This window comes from Marmota marmota, unplaced genomic scaffold (assembly GCF_001458135.2).
Source record: "Marmota marmota marmota unplaced genomic scaffold, marMar, whole genome shotgun sequence".
NCBI lineage: Eukaryota > Metazoa > Chordata > Mammalia > Rodentia > Sciuridae > Marmota > Marmota marmota.
Genome location: NW_025999924.1, coordinates 5268750 through 5278198, shown reverse-complemented (window position 1 = coordinate 5278198; position 9449 = coordinate 5268750).

The following is a 9449-nucleotide window of genomic DNA, read 5'->3' as shown; positions in this document are numbered from 1 at the left end:
GAGAGAGAGAGAGAGAGAGAGAGAGAGAGAGAGAGAGAGAGAGAGAGACTGACTTCTTGGAGAGAGTAAATGCAGGGCACCATAGGCTGATACTTTTTTGCTGGATCTAGGAGAGCAAGGTCATATAGAAAACCCTCCAAAGCCCAGTAATGGTATGAATGACCCATGGCTGTGTCATCAATGGGATTCTTCAGCATGGTCTGGATGGTTCTTTACTGGGGGTTATTGGAGAGGGCTCCATGCAGCAAGGCGCATGGTGATACTGAATGATGACTGAGTCTCCATTCCTCAGAGATGTCTGATTCTGTGATGCTCCAAGAATAGCTCATGGTATAGGGCTCACAGCATCCTTGACTGTTGTTTCATTTAGATCAGGGTTGTCACAAGAGACTGGCAGCAGAAATTTGGACTTGGCTTTTCTTTATAGCTTGGAAGGAGGAGTTATATCAACTGAACTAAACTTAAGTTTGCTTAAATCAGTATTAGTCTAACAGGAAAATAAAGTGTTTTAGATTTGAAATTATGCATTCCAAAAGAACTCTTAACATTTGCTAGAAATGAGGGTTTATTTTTTAGCTCTTTTGTCAGGAAGGCATTACTTGAATTGCATTTACCAGAAGTGAAGATTGGAGTAAATGCTATGTTTAAAGAACATTACTGGGCTTTATTGCAATTCCTTAAAGTTAATGAGTTCACTTTATAGGTAGTTAGAGGTTTTAAGTTTTCCAAAGTGTCTCTAAGCTTCTGGGAAATTACTAAACTAATTTATTGATTGTATGAGTGTGCTTAAGCATTAATCCTGTAAGTCATTTGTGTTTGTGTGTGAATAATTATATCTTACATAACTCACCTTGTCCCATTAATTGAGATATTATGATAAATGTGAAGAAAACATTTATCTACTTATAATAAAAATGGTGGTTAATCCTGAAAGATTATACATATGGTAATATTTATAAAAAGAAGCAAACATATGGTATGCCCTTTGCTTAACAGTAACAAAAATAAGCATAAGCAAACTTTTGAGCCAGAGACTTATTTGGGATACTAATATTTTATAGCTAACTCAGAACACATTCTCATTCTGGTTACCTTGGCACAGAACACTATTGCTTCTGAATATTATTTATTGTGCATTCTATGATGTTATCACTGTATTAAGCAAGATGAAGGCATTAGAATTTTGTATCAGCCCTAATTCCTGTACTCAAGGTACAGTGTTTTCCTCTTAGAGTAACATGACTGCCATTTGGGTCCCAGAGCATTTGGCAGAGCTATAGAGACCTGTGCTTCCCAGTGAATTTGAATCATAAAACTCTCACTGAATTATGGTTCAATGGAGGGGAGAGTACGAGCCTAATTTACTTTAACATTTATATACTGAAAAGTTTCTGAAATATGTCTCCTTCCTGTTGACAATTCTATTTGCACACAGAGATGCTCTGACCTTTTCTGGAGTGTGGAGATGCTGTTAAGACTTATCTTTCCTTAAATTAAAAATAGTGAAAATCCCTTATAACTTGAAAATTGTGTAAATCTGAGCTACTCTGTATACTCTGTATGCTCTGATGCTTTGGAGCATCAGGACTTTGTCCCTACTTCTGGATGTTACATGTCTGTCTTCTATGTGATTTTTTAAAAATCTTTTTTGGGGACCGACCCACAACCAAGGACTCTGTACTGCTTCACTAGGGTACTCATGCCCCATTCCACAGCTGTCTGAATGTTTACTTCAGCCTGCATATACTTTCTTTCCATCTGTGTGAGCCAGCTGAGTTAGGAAACATCTGTCATTCTATGAAGGCCCTGATATAATTTGAATTTGTTTTCTCCCAAATTCAGGTATTAAAACTTAATGACCAATATGCGGTGGGCCTTTTAGAGTGATTAGACCACGAGGGCCCTTTACTTGTGGATGAAATTAAGTTCCTCATGAAGGAGGCTTTATGCAGTATTCAGCTCTCTTCCCCTTCTACCTTCTGCCATGTGAGGATGCAGTGTGCTTCTCCACTGGAGCATGCAGCAACAAAGTGCAAATCTGGAAAGACAGAAGCCCTCCCCAGGCAACCAACCTTCTGATGACTTGATCCTAGACTTCTCAGTCCATGAAACTGTAAGCAATACATTTATGTTCTTTATGAACTGTTCAGGTTTTGGTATTTTTCTATAGCAGCACAATGTACTAATGAAGGCTTATTCTCACTCTAATCTCCTCAACATTGGAGTAGACACCTAAACTTGGAAGTTTACATAGATTTTAAAAGTTCTTATAAATATTTGTGGTTCTTTTTATTGCATTTGCTCATTTTTATCTTGTGACAAGAAATATTTGAACATGGCTACATGTTCTTTGAGGTTAATCAGTTTTGTTGATTCACTAGATTGATTCAAAGAGGTTAACATCTTTGCACAATTAATTATTCCCTTTAATTACCTACTTAAGTTGAGTTTCCTGATCTAAAATCCAAAGCACTAGGTACTGATCCTCTTCATCTTTGAGCTCAACCAGAATTGTTGAGTGTTGATTTATATAAGAAAAGTGTGTTTTGGTCAACTTTTTCATTGCCATGACTCAAAAGACCTGACAAGAAAACTTAGAGGAAGAAAAGTTTATTTTGGCTCACAGTTTCAGAGGTTCAGTCCACAGTCAGCGAACTCCATAGCTTTGGGTTCAAGGTAAGGTAGAACACCATGGTGAAAGGACATGATAGAAGAAAGCAGCCGAGACATGAGAGGTAGGAAGCAGAGAAAGAAAGCTGCACTCACCATCAACAAAATATAAACCCCAGAGTCAGGTTCCCAGTGACCTACTTCTTCTAGCCACACTCCATTTGCCTATACTTAGTACCATATACTTATCCATATTAATGGATTATTCCACTGAGTAGGTTATAATTCTCATAACCTCATCATTTCACATCTGAATATTTTTGTATTCTCTCTCACACAAGGTTTTGGGGGATATTTCATATCTAAACCATAATAGGTTTATTAGTGAATTGTGGAGATTGTATTTATATATTAGGGTTAGTAATACCATATCTTAGGACTCTTGAACCCCATCGTCAAGGCCTCCTTTTCAAAATATTTTTCTGGATGGATACAACTTTACCTATACTTACTTAATATGGAAGTAATTAAAAATCCTTAGTATTGACTTCAGTTTCTTGTTCCTATACATAAGGAGCTTAGAAGTTGCCACTTGGTCCTGACAAGTAAAAAGTGAAATGAATTAAAACATTAACTCTCCTTTGATCTGTGAGAGGTCAGGACTTGGGAAAAATCACTGCTACAAGACTAGAAAGACAGACTGGCAAATACAGGCGCTCACAGCTTACCTGAGCAGAGGCTCACAAGTGGAAATTGCTTTGGAAACCAGTGCTCTGGTAGAAAAACCTGAATTGTAATTGGCAAATTGCTGGAGGCTCAGTGTGGTCAACTCTGAGAGTCAAAGATTCTAGGGAAACCTAGTCATAGGAGGCCAGAGAAAAATTTCCTCTTTCTTCCAGTGGCAGCAGCTAAGGATAGGGGTAGGGGTGGGAAAAACAATTTTGAAATATGCCCAAATACTGTTTTTCTTAATAAGCTCTTCCCTCAAGAGAAAGTATTTAACCAGAAGTTAACCTGATGACCTTTATCAGAGCAGAGCTATCAGAGCAGAGTGGAGGGAAGGTAAACATCCCAGTTCAGCTGGCTTTAGCTATCTTGTTATGATTTGGCTGTGGAATATCCATCAAAGTCTCATGTGCTCAGAAGTGGGGATTTGGGGAGATGATTGGATCACCAAGGGCTCCGATTTCATAATTAGATTAATCTATTGGTGCCTGAATGACTTTCTGGGAGGTGGAACCTAGTTGGAGAAATTGGTTACAGGAGTGTGCCCTGGAATTGTTTATCTTCTTTTCAGCCTCTTTCTTCTCTCTGCTGCCACGACCCAGGAAGCTTTCCTCTGTCATGTCTTTTGGCCATGATGTTCTTCCTGACCTCAGGTCCAAAGCAATGGAGCCAGCAGACCATGCAATGAGACCTCTGAAAATGTGGGCCAAAATAAACTTTTTTACCTCTAAGTTGTTCTTCTCAGATATTTTGGTCACAGCAATGAAACACAATCTGTCCCACCTAAAGTGGGAAAACTAAGAAGCATTTAGGAATTTAACAGTCCAGAGTCATAGGCTCATTAAAACAGAGACTTAATTATTGAACTATAGAATGCTTCTCCCCTCCCATACCTACCACTATGTTTCTATAGGTATATTGAGAGTGGTATCATCTACCCAGTACATCATATTCAGCTACCAACAAAAATATGAAAAGGCTTACTAAAAGGCAAAATGCACAATTTGAAAAGATAGAGCAGGCATTGGAATCAGTCATGTCAGGGATGTTAGAATTATCAGACCAGGGATTTAAACCAACAGTGATTAATATGTTATGTGTTCTAATTAAAAAAAGTAAACAGTATGCAGAAACAGATGGACAATATAATAGAAATATGGATACCATAAGAAAGAAGCAAAAAGAAATGCCAGAGATTTAAAAAAAAGTAAGAGAAATGAAACATGTCTTTGATGGGCTTATTGGTAGACCGGACATAGCTGAGAAAAAAATGTATATATATATTTTTTCTGAGCTTGAGGTTATCTCAAAAAAGAACTTTTCAAACTAAAAATTAAAGAGAAACAAAAACTGAAAACAAGAGATTACCCTAGAGCTGTGCAATAAGTAGAAAAGCTACAGATTTTGAATAATGCATAATGGGAATACCAAGAGAAAAAAAAGAAAGAAATATTTAAAAAATAACTGATTATTTTCCAAAACTATAAATCCTAAATTAAAATACACCAAAAAAACTCATATAAAATCACATGTCCAGAAAACTTAGAAATCATAAAGCAAGATAAACGTCAAAAAAAAAAAAAGGAAAAGAAAAAGAAAAACAACAAAAATAAACAAGAACAAAAAGCAAAAACAAAAACACACCACATACTACACTAATCAGCATATTCAAACTTCGGGAAATCAAAGATAGAGCAAGAAAACATAATCCTGAATGAAGTCAGTGGAAATAAACATCTTGCCTATAAGGAAACAGAATTTGATTCCAGTTTAAGCAACAATGGATTACATGCATCAATTAAAAGACAGATATTGTCAGAATGGATGGTAAAACCAGAATGATATGTGTCTAGAGAAATCCACTTTAAATATGGACATATAAAAACTAAAAGTAAGTGATGGAGAAAAATATACCCCGCTAACACTAATAAAAAGAAAGCAAGAACAGCTGTATTAATTTTAGATGGAGTTGACTTGATGCCAAGAAAAGTTATCAGCTAGCCTGTTGAACAATGAAATGGTGCTGAGAAAACTTGAAATTCAAATGTAACAAAATGACATTGGACACCTGTCTCTCATCCTGCACAAAACTTAAAGTTGATCAAAGACCTAGGCATTAATTAGACTAGAAACCCTGCATCTATTAGAAGAAAATGTAAGCCCAACTTTTCATCATGTCAGCTTAGGAACCAGATTCCTCAACAGACTTCTAAAGTAAAAGAAGTAAAATCAAGAATCAATAAATGTATCAAACTAATGGGATTTTATCAAACTAAAAAGCTTCTTTACAGCAAAGGAAAAAATCAGGAACATGAAGAAAGAGCCTACAGAATGGGAGAAAATCATATGTACCTCAAATACAGCATTAATCTCCAGGATATATAAAGAACTCAAAAAACTTAACACTAAAACAAACAACAACAACAACAACAACAAAACAATAACAAATAACCCAATCAATAAGTGGGCAAAGGAACAGAACAGACATCTCACAGAAAAAATATGATTGGCCAACAAATATATGAAAAAATGTTCAATATCACTAGCAATTAGAGGAATGCAAATTAAAACTACATTGAGATTCCATCTCAATCCAGTCAGAATGGCAATTATTAAGAATTCAAGTAGCAATAAGTGATGGTGAGGATGTGGCGAAAAAGGCACACTCATACATTGCTGGTGAGACTGCAAATTGGTGCAACCACTCTGGAAAGCAGTATAGAGATTCCTCAGAAAATTTGGAATGAAACCACCATTTGATCCAGTTATCCCATTCCTCAGCATATAACCAGAGGACATAAAATTAGCATACTATAATGATGGCAGCCACATCGGTGTTTATAGCAGCTCAACTTACAATAGCTAAGCTATGGAACTAACTTAGGTGCCCTTCAACAGATGAATGGATGAAGAACCTGGTATATATACACAATGGAATATTTCTCAGCCATGAAGAAAAATGAAATTATGGCATTTGCCAGTGAATGGATGGAACTGGAGGTTATCATGCTAAGTGAAATAAGCCAATCATAAAAAACCATACACTGAGTGTTCTGATATGTGGGTGCTGACTCACAATAGGCAGGGTGGGGATGAGAACGGGGGAGTGGGGGGATGAGTGGAAGTTCACCGGATTGGACAGAGGGGAGTCAGGGGAAAGGAGGTTAAAATGGGAATGAGAGAGACAGTAGAATGAATTGTACATGACTTTCCTATGTTCATATATGAATACACTACCATTGTAACTCCATATAATATACAACCACAAAAATGGGAAGATATACTCCATGTAAGTATGTATGATATGTCAAAATACATGTATATAATTTAAAAAAATTAAAATGAAAAGTTATCAGGGATAAGGAGGGACATTACATAATGATACAGGGGTCATTCTTTGAGGGGAAATAATATTTCTTAACTTGTATTTGCCTAACAATAGAGCATTAAACTATATGAGGCAAAAAGTGATAAAAGTACAAAAAGAAATATATGCATTCACTAGTAAAGTTGAAGACTTCATCATCTCTCAGAAATGGATAGATCTAACAGGCAAAAAAAATCAATAAGGACATAGTTGAACTCAACACTACCATAGATCACCTGTATGTGATGCACATGTGCACGCTAATTCAGGATGCACTTTTCCTCAAGCCCACATGGAATCTTCACCAAAAAAAAAAAACCACATTCCGGGTTGTAAAACACACCTTAACAAATTTAAAAGACTACAAATCATACAATGTCTGCTCTCTGATCATAATGGAATTCAAATAGAAATCAATAACAGAAAGATAGCTAGAAAAGACCAGAAATCATGGAAATTAAACAACATATTTCTAAATAACATGAAATCAAAAAAGAAACTTATAAATATTTTTAACTAAATGAAAATGAAAATATGATTTATCATATACGTGAGATGCAGCAAAAGAGTACTTAGTGGAAAATTTACAGCACTGAATGCATATACTATACCAAGTATTCAGGGGCCACCTTGGGAAATTAGAAAAGGAAAAGCAATTTGAATCCAAATTAAGCTCCCAAGAAGCAATAATAAAAATTAAATCAGAACTCAGTAAAATACAAAATAGGAAATCAAAAGGAAAAATAAATGATACCAATCAATACAATTTATAAATATCTAGCCAGGCTAAGAAAAAGGAGAGAGGACAGAAATTACTAATATTGATGATCAAAGAGAGGGCATCACTATAGTTGTAGGGATGATAAACAAATACTATGAACAACCCTATACCCACAGTTTGATAATCTAGATGAAAGGGACTAATTCTTTGAGAAATTAAAAAAAAATACACCAAGACTCACACAAGAGGTAGATGATCTGAGTAGTGATGTATCTATTAAAGACACTGAATTAATAATTGCTAACCTTCCAAAACAAAAGCACCAGGCCCATATGATTTCACTGATGAATTCTACAAATTGTTTTAAGAAGAGTTATGCCAATTATCTACAATCTCTTTCAGAAGACAGAATGTTGAATCCAACATTGCCCTAACACCAAAACCAGACAAAGACATTAGGAGAAAACTGTAGACCAAGATGTCACCTCCACATAAGTCCAAAAATCCTCAACAAAACATCAGCAAGTTGAATTCAACAATGAAATACTCACCATGACCAATACACAAGGAGGGTTCAACATAATGTAAATCAATTAACGTGATGCATTCCATTGACAGAAGGAAGGACAAACTCCACATGGTCATCTCAATATATGTAGAAGACACATTTGATTAAACTTAATACCTTTAGTAAAAAATCTCCAAAAAAATTAAATATAGATGGAATATACCTCAACATAATAAAGGCCATATGTGACAAACCAATAGCTAACACCATGATGAACAAGGAAACACTGAAAGCTTTCTAATATCTGAAAAAGGATGAAGAGGCCCACTTTCACCATTTTCATTCATTATGGTACTGGAAGTCCAAACCAAGCAAACATGCAAGAGAAAGAAATAAAGCCCATCTAAACTGGAAAAGAAAAAAATCAACTTGCTACTGTTTGCAAATGACATGAACTGATACATGCATACATATATATAAAATAAATATTTATATGTGAGTATATATAAATATTGAAATATAAAAAAATTGTATTATATATTATATAACATAATGTATAAATATTTAAACAACTCTATGCTTTGATATATAATTATATGGCATATGACATGTATAAATATATATTATGTAAATATACATATAATGAGGGAAAAAATAAAAATCTATTAGAACTAGTAAATTAATTTAGATCAAGCTCTTACACCTTTCCCCAGAACTAACTCAAAAATGGATCTTAGACCTAAACATAAAATACAAAACTATAAAACTCCTAGAAGATAACATAGGAGAAAACCTAGAGGACCTTGGGAATGGTGGTAGAGTTTTAGATGCGAGATCAAAAGCATGATGCATGAAATTAAAAATTGGTAAGCCAAATTTTATTAAAATTAAAAGTACTCTGTGAAAGACAACATCAAGAGAATGATAAGACAAGCCATAGACTGGGAAAAATATTTCCGAAAGTCAGATCTGATAAAGAACAGTTAAGAACGCTAAAGACTCAACAATAGGAAGGCAAGCCAGTTAGAAAAGGGATAAAAGGCTTTCACAGACACTTTACCAAGGAAGATATATATCCATGGCAAGTACTGGTATGAACAGATACTTTATATCAAATGTCATCCAAGAAGTGAAAATTGAAACAACAATGAGATACTATTTCTCAGCAACTAGAATAGCAAAAATTCAAAACAATGACAATATCAGATGCTGATGAGTATGTGGAACAATAAGAACTCTGATTCACTGCTAATGAGAGTATAAAATGCTACAATCACTTTGACAGATAGTTTGGCAGTTTTAAAAAAAATGCAATATACTCCTCCAATATAATCCAGCAATTGTGCTCCTCGGTTTCCATAACCCAAAGGAATGGAAAACTCACATTCACAAAGAAACTTCTATATGGATGTTACAACAGCCTTATTCCAAACTTGGAAGTTACCAAGATATCCTTTAGTAGGTGATTGAACAATTATACTCTGGTAAATTCAGGCAATGGAATATATTCAGCAATA